The sequence below is a fragment of the Schistocerca americana genome, chromosome 5, assembly GCF_021461395.2.
Source record: "Schistocerca americana isolate TAMUIC-IGC-003095 chromosome 5, iqSchAmer2.1, whole genome shotgun sequence".
Taxonomy (NCBI): Eukaryota; Metazoa; Arthropoda; class Insecta; order Orthoptera; family Acrididae; genus Schistocerca; species Schistocerca americana.
In genome coordinates, this window is record NC_060123.1 from 334,352,532 (window position 1) to 334,367,470 (window position 14,939).

At 44.8% G+C, this 14,939-nt stretch overlaps 1 protein-coding gene across 1 annotated transcript in view; it reads right to left on the reverse strand.

Annotated features, from left to right (window-relative positions):
• The window catches only part of LOC124616356 (probable cytochrome P450 6a14), a 105,700-nt gene extending 91,241 nt beyond the window's left edge, over positions 1-14,459 (reverse strand). Inside the window, exon 1 of the mRNA XM_047144666.1 lies at positions 14,384-14,459. The gene's annotated coding sequence lies outside the window, so the exon portion shown is untranslated. The remainder of the gene's footprint in view (positions 1-14,383) is intronic.
• Positions 14,460-14,939: the final 480 nt, after the last annotated feature.

Genomic DNA, 14,939 nt, shown 5'->3' on the forward strand with positions numbered 1-14,939 from the left:
AGGTCAAGTGTGTTTTCACAACCGTTTACTACTCGCATGGGCTCATGAATTAACTGCTCGAAATAATTTTCAGAGAATGCGTTTAGCACAATTTCCGTTGATGTTTTATGCGTACCTCCGTGTTTAAACATGTATTTTAGCCAACAAAAAAAAAAGGCTCTGAGCACTACGCGACTTAATTTCTGAGGGCATCAGTCGCCTAGAACTTAGAACTAATTAAACCTAACTAACCTAAGGACATCACACACATCCATGCCAGAGGCAGGATTCGAACCTACGACCGTAGCGTTTTAGCCAACATATCGACGGTAATTTACTCTAAGCAACAACTATAATTGTATGAATCTGGTATGTGTTTGAAATTAAAGTCAAGTTTTCTTTGAACATTTCAGCAATTGTATCAGCTGAGTTGGGAGGTCGGTGAAGGGATCCAATTATTATTTTAGTTGCCAAGAATGACCTCTCCCCATACCAGCTCACAGGAACTGTCTGCATCAATTTCGCTACGAGATAGACTACTTCTAACGGCAAAAAAACACGCCACCGCCAACTGTGTTTAGCCCTTCATTTCGAAACACCATTAGGTTCTTCGCAAAAATTTCAGCTGAACGTATCTTTGGGTTTAGCCAGCTTTCAGTGTCTATAATACATTTTGTCAACAACTACACATCCTTACCTATATTCCCAAGTGATTTCATGGACTCGCATTCTGGAGTACGACGGTTCAATCCCGCGTCCGGCCATACCTCCAGGCAAATGCCGGGATGGTTCCTCTGAAAGGGCACGGCCGACTTCCTTCCCCATCCTTCCCTAATCCGATGAGACCGATGACCACGCTGTCTGGTCTCCTTCCCCAAAACCAACCAACCAACCATCAAGTGATTTCATCTGTGGAAGCTGGTAAGAGGCAAATAATTCACGACTATGAAGTTCCAACAGCCGACAAATTGAAAAAGGAACACAGGAGAAAGCATGTGGAACGTGTAACAAACAAATTTAAGTGGAAGCGATGTATCGTCTGTAGAGTAAAAATGCAATAAATGTGTCAAACTGCGATCAACGGATGCGCGGGAGCTACTAAAGAGTACAATTGAAAGAAACGGTCGCAACGAGAAACACATGAGATAGTAAGTGTTCCTTACAGAATACAACAAAGACATTGTACAAATACATCTCTCAGAAGGTACTTATGAGGGGCAGTGACATGAAAACTGGCATCCTGCCAACGGGACCATGGAATGGTTCTATTCAAAAGTAATCACAACATGCGTTGAGACATTTAGCCCACTGAGAGACGAGACGACCAGTTCCAGTTTGGTGGAACGCGGTCGGCCGCTGCCGGATCCACAACTGTACCCACTCATGTACTTCCTCGTCCGACTGAAACCGGCGTCTACGCATGTCTGAAAATCACACGGAGAAAAACACACGGATGTTGCAGTGCTTCAAACCAATATCACTGACTGGTAGCATTCGTCTGATTGGCAGTGTGGCGGCGTACGTTATAGTGATACAGGATAATTCCACCCGACAGCATTGCGACAGACACAGGATAAAGGCAAAGCCAACAATGGAAACATTCCACACCTATGTCCGCCTGCTTAGCTAGTAATGTGCTTACCTCCAATGCAGAGGGCCCGGGGTCGATTCCCGGCCGAGTTGGAGATTTTCACCGCTCGTGGACTGGGTGTGGTGTTGCCCTCATCATCATTTCATCCTCATCACCGGCACACAAGTCGCCCAATGTGGCGACGACTAAAATAAGACTTGCACTCAGCGGCCGAACTTCCCCGGATGTGGCCTCCCGGCCAACAGTGCCACACTCTCATTTAATTTTTTCCACACCTATCCCACATCCAAAACTGTTCCCACAAGTTCCTAGAAGCTCATGACGACCTTCTTCGACTGCAGGGGCTCTCTGCTCGTCGTCTTCCTCGAGCGTAGAACCACAATCAATGCACAGCGCTATGGAGACACTGGAGGATTTGCAACGCCCGGAAATGCTGTCGGACGGAAGCATACTGTTGCACAACGCCCGTCCCCACACTGACTAACGGATGAGCGCTACGTTTCACCGATTTGATTGGGAAACACTGCAATACCTTTCATACATCATGCATCTTCCACGCTGCGATTTTCACACCTTTGGCGACCGAAAGACATGCGTGGACGTCGGTTTCAGTCGCACGAGGAAGTGCGTGGGTGGATCCGTCACTGGCCGACAGTGTTCCACGAGGTAATAACTGCTCGTCTCGTCTCCCAGTGGGCTAGATGTCTTAACGTGCGTGGGGGATGCTCGGTCTTCATTTGACTGCCACTTGCAGGTGCTAGTTCTTCAATTAGTTTGATAACTTGAAACAATGTAAATACTAAATGCCACATTGCACGACATAGCGTTTTTGCTCACTTTGGATTTTTTAACACAAAATTCAATTAAAAATAAAAATGTACCGAATATTATGTGTTATAACGCATCCTACGTCTTCACAGACAATAAAATAATTTTCACATAACGTCATAATAACAAATAACAAATTAATATGCTGTAGGGTTCAGAGTAATAGTCACGTAGAAAGGAAAGATAAGTTACAATTCCAGTCTATTACGTAGTACCAGCATGTGGCTGAAAATGTATGAAGAAGGAAGCTCCGCTCTCGAAGAGGACTCCGTATTTCTTGCAAATGAAATATAAAGGCTAAATTTAAACTATTAGTGATCTAAAAAATGTGCCCACTGTTCTTAAACATCAGGGAAACATATTTTAAATATTCCTACTTACTACGTAAATGGATCAGTTATGACAAGTAACGCCGTTTGCATTTCTAAAATACATTACGTAAGATCTGGAAGCAAAAATGATTAATGAGAATCAGAAGGAAGTAGCGGTTCTTTAAGGAAACTTATCCTATTACCTGGCGCTCGTCTCAAGACAGAGTTACTGAAAATCTGTGAAGTGGGAAATGACGTTTGCTACTGCAAATCAAAGATCACAAGCAACAGCACGCTTCCTGCAAGGAGAAGCTGAGACTAGCTTAAAGACGACGGCTGCACCGTGGCCCTGATCTTGCGCAACGCAGGACAGGGACAGATCACTCACAGAAGCCTTCGAGCAAGTCTTACGCCTGATTGACCATTTCATATCGACAGCAGAGATATTAACAGAAAACTAAAGATAGCATTCTCAAATGACGGAAAAGTATATATATGTGATCAAAGTGACAGCAATTTAATTGTTTAAACCAGAATTTTACAACAAAATACAGTTTCCATGATGTATTATGACAGGAAAAACACCTAAAGATGGAATACATTCATGTACCTTTGGAAAGGAAAGATTAATAGTCGTAGATCTGAAAGTTAGTAGAAAATACACTATATGATCAAAAGTATCCGGAAACCCCCAAATACATACGTTTTTCATATTAGGAGCATTGTGCTGCCACCTACTGCCAGGTACTCCATATCAGCGACCTCAGTAGTCATTATACATTGTGAGAGAGCAGAATGGGGCGCTCCGCGGAACTCACGGACTTCGATGATGGTAACGTGATTGTGTGTCACTTGTGTATACATCTGTACGTGAGATTTACACACTCATAAACATCCTGCTGAAAGGATATCAATGATACGATTCGATGATGACATTGCTGTCCTGAGTGAAAGTGAAAAAGAATTAAATAATCTGCTGAACGGAATGAACAGTCTAATGAGTGCACAGTATGGTTTGAGAGTAAATCGGAGAAAGACGAAGGTAATGAGAAGTAGTAGAAATGAGAACAGCGAGAAACTTAACATCAGGATTGATGGTCACGAAGTCAGTGAAGTTAAGGAATTCTGCTACCTAGGCAGTAAAATAACCAATGACGGACGGAGCAAGGAGGACATCAAAAGCAGACTCGCTATGGCAAAAAGGGCATTTCTGGCCAAGAGAAGTCTACTAATATCAAATACCGGCATTAATTTGAGGAAGAAATTCCTGAGGATGTACGTCTGGAGTACAGCATTGTATGGTAGTGAAACGTGGACAGTGGGAAAATCGGAACAGAAGAGAATCGAAGCATTTGAGATGTGGTGCTACAGACGAATGTTGAAAATTAGGTGGACTGATAAGGTAAGGAATGAGGAGGTTCTACGCAGAATCGGAGAGGAAAGGAATATGTGGAAAACACTGATAAGGAGAAGGGACAGGATGATAGGACATCTGCTAAGACGTGGGGGAATGACTTCCATGACACTAGAGGGAGCTGTGGAGGGCCAAAACTTTAGAGGAAGACAGAGATTGGAATACGTCAAGCAAATAATTGAGGACGTAGGTTGCAAGCGCTACTCTGAGATGTGGCAGGCCGCATCAAATCAGTCAGTAGACTGATGAAAAAAAAAAAAAAAAAAAACATCCTTAGGTCCATTGTTTCCAATGTGATAGTGAAGTGGAAACGTGGACACGTATAACACAAATGGGTACAGGCCGACCTCATATGTTGACTGACAGAAGCCGCCGACAGTTGAAGGTCGTAACGTGTAATAGGCAGATGTCTATCCAGACTATCACACAGGAATTACATGCTGAATCAGGATCCACTGCAAGTACTATGACAGTTAGACGTGAGGTGGGAAAACTTGGATTTCATGGTCTATCGGCTGCTCATAAGTCACACATCACGCCGGTAAATGCCAAAAGACGCCTCCCTTGGTGTAAGGAGCGTAAACATTGGACGAGTGAACAGTGTTAAAACGTTAACTTATGTGGAATGACGAATCACGGTACACAATGTGGCGATACGATGGCAGGGTGTGGGTATGGCGAATGCTCAGTGAACGTCATCTGCCAGCGTGTGTAGTGCCAACAGGCGGTGGTGTTATGGTGTGGTCGTGTTTTTCATGAAGGGGGCTTGCACCCGTTGTTGTTTTGCCTGGCACTATCACAGCACAGGTCTACATCTATGTTTTAAGCACCTTCTTACTTCCCACTGTTGAAGAGCAATTCGGGGTTGGCCACTGCATCTTTCAACACGCTCGAACACCTGTTCATAATGCACGGCCTATGGAGGAGTGGTTACACGACAATAACATCCCTGTAATGGACTGGCCTGCCCAGAGCCCTGACCTGAATCCTAAAGAACGCGTTTGGGACGTTTTGGAACGCCGACTTCGTGCCAGGCCTCACCGACCGACATCGATACCTCTCCTCAGTGTAGCACTCCGCGAAGAATGGGCTGCCATTCCCCAAGAAACCTTCCAGCACCTGATTGAACGTATGCCTGCGAGAATGAAAGATGTCATCAAAGGTAAGGGTGGGATAACACCATATTGAATTCCAGCATTACCGATGGAGGGCGCCACGAATTTTCAGCAAGGTGTCCGGATACTTTGGATCACATAGTGTATTTTAAAATATCCTGCTCTTCTGCACAAGCAGAAGCCATTAATTCAGATACTGAGAAATGTTTCCGATAGTTGCAAGCAACTATTCATAAATTCGATGAAATTTTCTTGAAAACTTTAAATGTCCAGTATCGTAAAAAGTCGTCAAAAATCCCCGTGCGACGTGTGAAAGAGGCTAACTGTGGTGTCACCGCCAGACACCACACTTGCTAGGTGGTAGCTTTAAATCGGCCGCGGTCCATTAGTACATGTCGGACCCGCGTCTCGCCACTGTCAGTGATCGCAGACCGAGCGCCACCACACGGCAGGTCTCGAGAGACTAACTAGCACTCGCCCAAGTTGTACGGACGACTTAGCTAGCGATGCAACACTGACGAAGCCTCGCTTATTTGCAGAGAAGATAGTTAGAATAGCCTTCATCTAAGTTAATGGCTACTACCTAGCAAGGCGCCATTACAGTTTATATTCTTTATACCATACCGTCAAGAACGATGTATACAAATGATGGATTAAAGTTAAGTATTCCAGCCGCTACGTACTTTTCTTTATAGCATTCATTCCGTATCCTGTTTCAGACCTCACGCTAGCCTGCATGAGTTTAACGCGTGCATTTCGGCCTCCTCTCTCAATTAGTGTGCGTAGTGTTGGCTAACTGCCAACACTACATATTTGGCGACGAGGCTAAAAACGGTCTTCTTTCTCTTTCTTAATTTACTTGTGTCATGGCTTCGCCACAATCTCCAGATGTACTGTCCGAATTTTATCGCTTGCAGAATCAGCAGACGCAGGCGTTATTGGATGCCCTTGGACAGCTCGTCCAGGGTCAACGTGCAATGCAAAACGATGCGGCAGCCGCCGCTCCACCGCTACCGCAGCCACAACATGCTGTTGCACCCCCATTTTGGCAATTTGATGCGGCGATGGAAAGCTGGACAGAGTGGTCACGCCAATTTGGATTCCATCTCGCCGCCTACAGAATTCAAGGTATTGAGCGGCAGCCTTTTTTGCTTTCTTGTGTAGGTGTGTCCACCTACCGTGTGATAGTGAAATTGTTTCCCCGACGCGACGTAGCAACTCTGTCCTACGAAGAAATTTTGTCGGCGTTAGATGCATATTTCAAAGAAACAGTCAATGGTGTTGCAAAAAAGTATACGTTCTTTTGTACAAAACGTACGGCCGGCCAGACTAATAGGGAGTGGGTTGCAACCTTGCAAGGCCTTACTCGGGATTGTGCTTTTGAGTGTGAGTGTGGACTCCCTTATTCAGACACAATGGTGCGTGATGCAATTGCACAGAACATTTCTGATGTTCGTATATGGGAACAGAGTTTGAAACTAGTTAATCCCGCCCTTCAACAAGTGATAGACATATTGGATAGGCAAGACACACTTGACTTTGCTCAGGAATCTTTTGCAACTTCGCCAGCCGTGTGTCACATTAACCGGCCCGCCGGGCGAGCTGCACGGAACGATAAACAGCCCTCGCGCCCGTCCGCGCAGCTGCCGCCACGCTCTATACCTGGTGTGCCGCGCAAGCATGCAAATGCAGTGCTAAAACCATGTCCGCGGTGTGCAACTAGACATTCGCGTGACAATTGCCCGTCACGCCAAGCTATTTGCTTTTTCTGTAATAAAAAAGGACATGTTCAAAGTGTTTGCCTGAAAAAGCTCAGATTAGACAATTACAACAATTCCAGGCCCTTTGCTTCGCGCCGGAATCGAACCAAGAATACTCAGGCTCGTGAACCTTCGCCCATGGACATTCATGTAGTTAATTCCACTCCGCCCAGTGCCACTTTCTCTAACAGTGACTGTGTTCGTCCCACAAATAGTGTGCGTCGACGTCGCCGGAAATGCCGTCAAGTCGCGAGTGCTTCTGTACCAGTGTCAGTTCAAATTGCACGAGACAGTCGCTCTTGTCGTCAGCAGGACAATAAACTTTTTCTAGACTTGGACTTTCATGGCCACGTGACATCATTCCAGCTCGATACCGGAGCTGCAGTTTCATTGACCAATCACAACACGTACAAACAGCTGGGCAAACCTCCGTTGCGTGCCGCAAATATTAAGTTACATAGCTATTCTGGTCAGAATATCCGTGTGTTAGGACAGTGCAGCCTTCTTGCAACATACAAGGGACAAACAAAACTTGTGTCATTTTACGTTCTTCGTTCTTCTTCTGCAGTGAACTTGTTTGGTTTAGATTTATTTCAGTTGTTTAACTTGTCAATAGTCAATCAGGTCCTATCAGTGAACCAGACTGCGCCTTCCGACAGTGTTTCTCGTCTATGTGAAGAATTTGCAGACATTTTTGCACCGGACCTTGGTTGCGCTAAGAACTATGAAGCACATTTGGAACTGAAAGTAAACGCGCAACCGAAATTTTTCAGGGCGCGCATTGTTCCCCACGCATTGCGTGATGAGGTCGCAAGAACATTAAACGATTTGGAATCACAAGGTGTGATTGAACGTGTGCAGGCTTCTCTCTGGGCATCACCCTTAGTAATTTTGCCAAAACCTTCCGGAAAACTGAGACTTTGCGTGGACTTCAAGACAACAGTGAATCCACAACTAGTGATTGCAACTTTTCCTTTACCCCGCCCGGAAGATCTTTTTGATAAACTGTGCCCAGGTAAATATTTTTCGAAGTTAGACCTAGCAGACGCGTACTTGCAAATACCAGTAGACGACGAATCCCAGCGCGTCTTGGTGGTTAACACGCATATTGGTTTGTATCGCTTCAAAAGACTCCCATTCGGGTGTGCATCCGCCCCTGCATTGTTTCAGCAATATTTACAAACTGTTTGTGTGTCGGTCCCTACTGCAGCGAACTATCTGGACGATATTGTGATCTCCGGAAAGACGGAAGAAGAACATTTAGCCAATCTCAGAACATTATTTCAGGACAACATGGTCTTCGCTTGCGGAAGGACAAATGTGTGTTTTTTGCTCGTGACTTACCATATTTGGGACACGTACTCAATGCCCAAGGCATACATCCGAGTCCAGAGCACCTCAGTGCCATACAAGACTTGCCTTCGCCGCAGAATTTGAAGCAGCTACAGAGTGTGCAGGGAAAAATAAATTACTACCATAAACATATTCCGCATGCCTCTTCCATTTCAGCTCCGCTTCATCGCTTACGCCGTAAAGGTGTTCCGTTCGTCTGGATGACGGAATGCGAATGCGCCTTTCGCCAGTTGAAATCGGCGGTACTTTCAAATACTTGCCTTACGCCATTCGATCCCCAGAAACCCCTTTTGTTGATGGTAGATGCATCGGATTTCGGGATCGGTGCTGTGCTTGCACACAAAGATGGATCGCATGATCGCCCTATTGCCTTTGCGTCAAAATTGCTCTCATCTGCGCAAAGAAATTATTCACAGATCGAGAAAGAAGCTTTGGCTCTCGTATTTGGTGTTACTAAGTTCCATGATTTCTTGTATGGTCGTCATTTTACCATCATCACAGACCACAAACCTCTGACATCGCTTTTTCATCCAAACAAGCCTGTACCTCCACGTACAGCGCAGAAATTCATTCGCTGGTCTATTTTCCTCTCGCAGTACCGCGACGATATCTTGTATCGGTCCACTGCTCAGCACGTAAACGCCGATGCGTTGTCCCGTTTGCCTGTTGCTGAGGATAGAGCATTCGATTCTTCCAAACTTGTTTGCATGTTCATTGATTCGGAAACTGATGACGTGGGCGAATCGTTTCCGATTGATTTTTGTCGTGTAGCTACAGCCACAGCTGCCGACCCTCTCCTTGCTACCGTTTTGCGTTTTGTTGCTACGCAATGGCCTTTGTCAAAGTCGCGGATCGAGGATCCGTTGGTTCGCCGATTTTTTGCTCACAAGGAGAGACTTTTTGTACGACGTGGTGTTTTGTTGTTGCCTTCTGATAATGATCAGTCCAGAGTCGTGGTCCCACGTTCGTTACAGTCCTCTGTCTTACGGCTTCTCCACCAAGGACATTGGGGTATAGTGCGAACGAAACAACTTGCTCGTCAGCACTGTACTTGGTTCGGAATCGATGCTGCGATTACGAATATGTGCTCTTCTTGCATGGCGTGTGCCGAACAACAATCCGCACCGCCGTGGAAATTCTTTGCATGGCCGAAAGCCACTTCCCCTTGGCAACGCTTGCACATAGATTTTGCAGGTCCATTCTGGAATGCTCGATGGTTGTTTGTGGTCGATTCTTTCAGTAGTTTTCCCTTTGTTGTCCGGATGTCTTCCACGACGTCATCTGCCACCATCCAAGCGTTATCTGCTATCTTTTGCATTGGAGGTCTTCCACAGACTACTGTTTCCGACAGTGGCCCACAATTCATGTCCCCAGAATTACAGTCATTCTGCACGGCCAATGGTATTCAACATCTGACATCCGCGCCGTTTTCGCCTCAGTCAAACGGTGCCGCTGAACGATTGGTCAGGACTTTCAAGTCACAGATGTTGAAGTTGAAAGAGTCGCATTCTCGGGAGGACGCGTTGTTGCTCTTTTTGTCCTCGTATCGCTCTCAGCACCGAGATGGTCGCTCGCCAGCTGAGTTGCTCCACGGTCGTCCTCATTGAACCTTGATGTCTTTGCTGCATCCGCCGCATCAGGTTCCTGTGCAGCGGCAGACACCTGTTTTTGCACCAGGCGACGTTGTATTCTATCGCAACTATCGAGGTTCACGGCGTTGGCTCGCAGAGCGCATTCTTCGCTCCCTCGGCCGCGCGATGTATTTGGTTTTGGGGGCCTCTGGTAAGGTGCGTCGGCATCTCAATCAGCTGCGCCTCTGTCGCCGCACGGGTTCTGCCGCTCCCCGTCTGCTTTCAGCGACGGTGCCGTCCGGTCAGCGCCCTGGGGGACCCATCTACTGGCTCGCCTCATCCCCAGGTGTTACCGACGCTGCCTTCCATTTTGCCCCATGGCGACGCGCCGCCGCCGCTGCCGCCGCCTGTTCTCCCGCCGGCGCCGCCCGCAGTGGACGCGTCGCTGCAACCGCCTGGCGCCTCCCTGGGTCACGCGCCACCGATCGCTTCCCGTGACCAGATGTCCTCCGCCATGGAGCTCTTGCCCGCTCCGGACCACATGGCGTCTTCGCGCGTCGGGTACTCCGACGCGTTGGAGGTCGACCCTTCGGCCCCTCCTGTCTCTTTTCGGGCGCATACACCGCTTGTTGGCGTGCACCCTGGACTAGGTTTTCAGGCGTTTCCTAGCTCCCTTCGGACCGAATGGCCGGGTGCGGGTGGCACAGCCTCGCCTGTTGTTAGGCTCCCCACCTCATCGCATACACCAGCATGGGGTCCTCCCCACAGCGGGCGGAAGCCTTATAACACGACCGTTCGCTGATTTGCGGGGGAGGAATGTGGTGTCACCGCCAGACACCACACTTGCTAGGTGGTTGCTTTAAATCGGCCGCGGTCCATTAGTACATGTCGGACCCGCGTGTCGCCACTGTCAGTGATCGCAGACCGAGCGGCACCACACGGCAGGTCTCGAGAGACTTACTAGCACTCGCCCCAGTTGTACGGACGACTTAGCTAGCGATGCAACACTGACGAAGCCTCGCTTATTTGCAGAGAAGATAGTTAGAATAGCCTTCAGCTAAGTTAATGGCTACTACCTAGCAAGGCGCCATTACAGTTTATATTCTTTCTACCATTCCGTCAAGAACGATGTATACAAATGATGGATTAAAGTTAAGTATTCCAGCCGCTACGTACTTTTCTTTATAGCATTCATTCCGTATCCTGTTTCAGACGTCACGCTAGCCTGCATGAGTTTAACGCGTGCATTTCGGCCTCCTCTCTCAATTAGTGTGCGTAGTGTTGGCTAACTGCCAACATTTCACTAACTATCGTACCACATTCCTGTTCGCCCTTTCCACTCCGTTCACATACGTTAAGCGTGAAGAAAGCCTGTCGACAACCTCGTTAATAAATCCACAGTGCCCTAAATTTGCCTTTGCAGTTCGTACAATAGATTTGTGTTGGAAATTTTGATGCGTTTACTGGCGGTTAGAGACTTTAGCCCTCTGATTTTGCAAAATTTTCCGTAATGCACAACGCCTATCCTTAAAGCATGCCTCTTTGTTGGGCATTGTTATGAGACTCTCATGCTGACTATACGCATCCCTGAAGAAGTGCGTAAATCTTCTTCAAGTTTTCTTTATTTCCTCCACTAATCCAAGTTTGTAAGGATTCCAGGCTGTAGAATAATAATCAAAAATTGGTCAAAGGACAGTTTTATAAACGACTCTGTTTCGTGAATGACTTACACTTGTTACTGAGTCTTCCAACAAATCTAAGTAGTACAGACGGAAGGTAAAACTTCCCTTATAACAATGGGGAAGTCACAGAATGTGCTACAGTCAATAACGGTAATGAAAATTAATGTGTTTAAACCGTCCCACATCACAGTAAATCAAGTTCTTCTGAAGAAAAAGACATAGACAAGCATTAGAAACTTCACACTGGTTGAATATTTTCTTGTAACAGATGTGAAAAGATGAAGATTTTTGTGTCAAAATCTGAATATGTATGGCAAACAATCGAAGAACGAATTGCGACAAATAGTTTTAACAACAAATGTCAACTGATTCGTGAAACTAACAACACAAACAAAGAGTGGATTGTAATTACAGTAATAATAGTATGTAACGTAATCAACCATCACATACGAGGGGCAAACAATATACAGAATAAGATTAAAAGTCTGGGGAGAAAACATTAAAATAACTTTAGTAAAGAAAGATGAATATAAAATTAACTGTAACAGATGATCAGTAGGCTACATCAGTGACATTGTACGTAATCTACATAAGTCAAAGCAAAAAAACGAATCTTATAACGTCACAAGATATTTGATACTATGAAACAGTAACCTATACATAGTTAAATTATTTTAAATTGTTCTACGCAATTAAGAAAGATGGGCCTGGAGTAAAGCTTATGTTAACGATTATAAGGATTGCAAGACAAGAACAAAAAGAAATCACTAATAATGGTTATCACGAGGTATGAAAGCTAGAAATATAGCAGCAAGCAAATAACCAACATAAGAAGAGAGTCTTATCAATTTGAAGAATATATGCCAGCAGAATGATTATCTTACAGAAAGACACTGTTATACTCGTCATATAGCAGAATAATAAGCCCTGGTGTTCAGTGGAGGAACAAGTTCCCCCTTAATTACAGGTACAGAATATAATAGTAACTTTCTAAATAAAATGTAATGATAATTGGGAGGAACTGAATATTTGTCAGAAAGCAAAGCTGCTTCAAAAAGTTGATGCTCAGATATGTTTTTACTTTCAAACAAATAAGTAAAAGAAGAGTACAAATAGTTTGACTTAACAACGAATTTTGTATGAATAAAGTATGTAAAAGTGTAGGACAAAATACAGTACAGTTTTTTATAATAAAACCTTGAAAATGTTTCTATATTACTGCATATAATTACAGTAATTCCATTTATCCATGTAAAAAACTGTATAAGAATTCAAACTAGAAATGCGAAACAGCCTAATAAAATATCAATCAAAGGTAAACAACCATGTCTACTTTCACCCTCACAATGTAATTCTTATATGAGCTAACAAAGAAGTTAACATATTGCACATAGTATCAAGAGATTCATCTTGCTTTCACAATCAAAGAAAGTGGATGAAACATCAGTTCCGAAATGTTTATGGCACAATAGGAAGTGAATTCAAAAGCACTATTTTGAAGAAATTTCTGTCTGATCGTTACAAAGTCAAAGCTTGTCTTCGTCAGCAGAATATCTGACTGTCATTTGGTGAAGCGATGCTGCTGGGGTAAATGCTATACTGTCTCCTGCGACCAGAGGTTATATAAGCGCCAGCGATGATACATCGCCCGCAGTGACATTGTACCGTTCATAGCGTACGATATTTGATATATTCCTCAGTAGTGTGTTGCCTCCAACCTATCATTTCCAAGTCTCTGAGTAAACATATCCTCTGTTGAAGTTCTTGACTCACATCATAATTCTCTCAGCCTGGTGACTGAATCCCGGTAGTTGGAAGCATAAGCTAGAAACCGTGTCTGCCCTAACCAGATCCTGTGCTTTTTCTAGAGACTTCATTCAACCACTGACGATTTTTCTAGATTTCTATACTTCTTCATAACCGCAGACGGTTATGGTTCCAGTAGTCCGTCACAAGTAGCTATATCACATTCACGGAAAACATTTTAAATGCCTGAGACCATGACTATCCTCTGATAGAGCGAAGCATCTTTTGTTTCGTCCGGACGCACAACAGATTAATCAACAAAAAAGGAGCATGCGGCGTTGCTTCCGGTATATGTAGCAATAGCAAGTCAAATTGGATGAATCTTATAGAGAGAAGGAATTAAATCCATTTTCCAGCTGCCTGAAAAATTGCATTCTGTCAAACGTAACATGATCTCTGAGTCACAGAATGCTGCGTGGTATCTGACAGAATGGCGGCAACAAAACTATTCATGCATCCCGAAGTCTATTTTTATCGTACTGGTTAGTTAATCATTGAAATTATTCTGCAATTTGCTCATGTTAGTCCAACCACTGGGTATCAGCTTTAACAGCGAGCTAATCAGCAGACGGCTCCCACTGGTTTCTATTCTCATTAATCGATTACCAGTCAAAACAATATGCGGAGAGCACGCTCGTAAAGTAAACACCAATTCTTTAGCGTGGCCGAAAATATTTAATTGTAATACCGTAATTGCAGAACTAAAGCAGCAATTCTAATATTTACACTAAATAATGGCAAGTAGAGCAAGAGGAATGTGTGCGTCGAAGAAGAGTGGCAGTAATTCGGTCTAACTGCTATAAGTACGTGGAAGTAGAATTACTCTGACTGATCCACATTTTCTGTACAGATTATTACACAGCTGAGAAAGGACGCAGAGCTAAAGTGCATTAGTAGAATGGTACCGTAGTATCATCATCCACCTTTAATGTGCAGTATGGTAGACACGCATTGCAAATCTTATCATTGTTACCTATGCGTCACGATGCACCACGCCTCTATGTGGACGCTGCGGCTTTCCCGACGATGGGCTGAACTACGTATAACATCTAGCTTCTGCCGGCATAATGTATCAACTAAGAGCCTTTCGCCCGCGTCCTTCGCAAACTTCGACGTTTATTCCAGTACGCTGAGTCGTAAACATCCGCGCGTGACAGCAGCGCTTCCTAGCTGCAGAACGTAGTACATTTTAAGTTCTGCGTCGCCCTGCTTGGTGGCACCACTAGCAGGACTGGCCTAAAAGTTCCCGGTCGCTGTACATCCTTACTTTGCAGACCACTGTGGTACTATAAAGTGCATGGCAGAGGGTACTTTCGTATCAGTTATTAGGACTTTCTAAGACGCCTGTGTGTGCACTGTAATTAATCTAAGTTTGTCTTCGCTGTCCCTAAGGGAACTATACGTAGGGACCTGTAATAATTTCCTAAATACATCTTTATTTTTTTTATACTATTTCTGGGGTGTAATGAATAGCTGGGGACTGTTGTGTGACAGATTTTTTAATACTATTTCTGGGGTGTAATGAATAG